Raw genomic sequence first — 3,521 nt, 5'->3', positions numbered from 1 at the left:
TCATAATCATTTCTGAGAGGTAAAGAAATTGCATGACAACATGCAGAGCTAGTGGCGTCAAAATTAACACACATACTTTATGTGACTGAAAAGCCGAACGAGTTACTTTCCGACGTTGTTTTAGATGTGCAAGTGATAGTCAGAACTCGCTGTGTCGGCACTCTGCCGACCATTTCGCTAGTTAACACCGGTCTTGTTGTGTGTGTTTCAAGCTCAAGAGCATCTCCAAGCAAAAAATGGTCAACAGCAACATTCAGACGGTTTCGTACTGCTCAATTGCTACATTAAAACGTTATGTTTCTTTTTCAGAACTGGAAAAATACAAGCGTGACAGCATTCGAACCTGTAATCTTCAGATCCGAAGTCCGACGCCTTATCCATTAGGCCACACGGTCACTGACGACCAACATTTACATGTATACGACTCATCTCGAAACGCTCACACCCCTGAGGATTTGTGTTTTCGTTCTACACAGCCGCTGCCCCTTGCTCTTTCCCACCCATTCGTTACATTCAACCTCTGACGAGACCGACCAAATATAGACTGAGAAACAAGACCACACACTTTGTGCATTCGGAATCGAAGGCAGGGCGTCCCTCGCCGCATTTGCTACGATTGCCATTTGCTACTTCTGCAGAAGCGGCGGCGGCGGCGGCGGTGACGACGACGACGACGACGACCGCGAGAGTCTCTGTGATATGTGAGAAATACATCTATAAAATGTAATTCAGACTGCCTGGTCCACCTTATGCTGTACCGCTTTGGCAAATGCTTTATCTGCGCCATTCGCCTTAATCACATTTGAGAGTAATTCTTAAAAAAAACGCCTGTCGCTAATTGTTCGTCATCACAGATACTGTTTGCTATACGGCCACGACGCGCAACTGATTTCCAAAATTCATCTTTCTCGTGTTAGGATGGAACTTACGACTCCTGGTTTATTAGAACAGTGCTCTACCACTGAGCTAAAGAGGCGCGGCCTAGCGGTACTCTTGGGTACTTCGTCCTTACGGTCGTCTGCATCATCAGACTTTAGCTGACAACACTTCATATTACCGGCTAATATTTGCAGCTATTTCGACAAATTACTGCTTGGCTACACATCTGACACGTAACCGATGTGCTCTCCAAACAACAACACTTGCATTTCAGAACATGTCTTTCACACATATCTACAAAATCACCTTCACCTTCAAATACAGTTTCCTTGCGACTGACAGAGACGTAGGCAAAGTTTAAAGTTGCTATTTCCATTAAATCTCGGTAATCAGAAAAACGGTAATTTACACCTGCAGCGGAACAAAATTCCGTTCCGCCCAGCGTCTGGCTCGAACCCACGACCCTGGGATTAAGAGTCTGACGCTCTACCGACTGAGCTAGCCGGCTACCTCGGTGAATACCTGCCGGGTAGCACGTCACACAGTACTCGTTTGGGTTGGGTGGTCCCATACAGAATCTCTCCATGATGCCTAATGTTTTCCTAACGTCACACTCGTCACGTACTTCACTTTTATGTCATAATCATTTCTGAGAGGTAAAGAAATTGCATGACAACATGCAGAGCTAGTGGCGTCAAAATTAACACACATACTTTATGTGACTGAAAAGCCGAACGAGTTACTTTCCGACGTTGTTTTAGATGTGCAAGTGATAGTCAGAACTCGCTGTGTCGGCACTCTGCCGACCATTTCGCTAGTTAACACCGGTCTTGTTGTGTGTGTTTCAAGCTCAAGAGCATCTCCAAGCAAAAAATGGTCAACAGCAACATTCAGACGGTTTCGTACTGCTCAATTGCTACATTAAAACGTTATGTTTCTTTTTCAGAACTGGAAAAATACAAGCGTGACAGCATTCGAACCTGTAATCTTCAGATCCGAAGTCCGACGCCTTATCCATTAGGCCACACGGTCACTGACGACCAACATTTACATGTATACGACTCATCTCGAAACGCTCACACCCCTGAGGATTTGTGTTTTCGTTCTACACAGCCGCTGCCCCTTGCTCTTTCCCACCCATTCGTTACATTCAACCTCTGACGAGACCGACCAAATATAGACTGAGAAACAAGACCACACACTTTGTGCATTCGGAATCGAAGGCAGGGCGTCCCTCGCCGCATTTGCTACGATTGCCATTTGCTACTTCTGCAGAAGCGGCGGCGGCGGCGGCGGTGACGACGACGACGACGACGACGACCGCGAGAGTCTCTGTGATATGTGAGAAATACATCTATAAAATGTAATTCAGACTGCCTGGTCCACCTTATGCTGTACCGCTTTGGCAAATGCTTTATCTGCGCCATTCGCCTTAATCACATTTGAGAGTAATTCTTAAAAAAAACGCCTGTCGCTAATTGTTCGTCATCACAGATACTGTTTGCTATACGGCCACGACGCGCAACTGATTTCCAAAATTCATCTTTCTCGTGTTAGGATGGAACTTACGACTCCTGGTTTATTAGAACAGTGCTCTACCACTGAGCTAAAGAGGCGCGGCCTAGCGGTACTCTTGGGTACTTCGTCCTTACGGTCGTCTGCATCATCAGACTTTAGCTGACAACACTTCATATTACCGGCTAATATTTGCAGCTATGGCGACAAATTACTGCTTGGCTACACATCTGACACGTAACCGATGTGCTCTCCAAACAACAACACTTGCATTTCAGAACATGTCTTTCACACATATCTACAAAATCACCTTCACCTTCAAATACAGTTTCCTTGCGACTGACAGAGACGTAGGCAAAGTTTAAAGTTGCTATTTCCATTAAATCTCGTTAATCAGAAAAACGGTAATTTACACCTGCAGCGGAACAAAATTCCGTTCCGCCCAGCGTCTGGCTCGAACCCACGACCCTGGGATTAAGAGTCTGACGCTCTACCGACTGAGCTAGCCGGCTACCTCGGTGAATACCTGCCGGGTAGCACGTCACACAGTACTCGTTTGGGTTGGGTGGTCCCATACAGAATCTCTCCATGATGCCTAATGTTTTCCTAACGTCACACTCGTCACGTACTTCACTTTTATGTCATAATCATTTCTGAGAGGTAAAGAAATTGCATGACAACATGCAGAGCTAGTGGCGTCAAAATTAACACACATACTTTATGTGACTGAAAAGCCGAACGAGTTACTTTCCGACGTTGTTTTAGATGTGCAAGTGATAGTCAGAACTCGCTGTGTCGGCACTCTGCCGACCATTTCGCTAGTTAACACCGGTCTTGTTGTGTGTGTTTCAAGCTCAAGAGCATCTCCAAGCAAAAAATGGTCAACAGCAACATTCAGACGGTTTCGTACTGCTCAATTGCTACATTAAAACGTTATGTTTCTTTTTCAGAACTGGAAAAATACAAGCGTGACAGCATTCGAACCTGTAATCTTCAGATCCGAAGTCCGACGCCTTATCCATTAGGCCACACGGTCACTGACGACCAACATTTACATGTATACGACTCATCTCGAAACGCTCACACCCCTGAGGATTTGTGTTTTCGTTCTACACAGCCGCTGCCCC

Source organism: Schistocerca gregaria, chromosome 4 (assembly GCF_023897955.1).
Source record: "Schistocerca gregaria isolate iqSchGreg1 chromosome 4, iqSchGreg1.2, whole genome shotgun sequence".
Taxonomy (NCBI): Eukaryota; Metazoa; Arthropoda; class Insecta; order Orthoptera; family Acrididae; genus Schistocerca; species Schistocerca gregaria.
Note: the sequence above shows the minus strand (reverse complement) of the source record.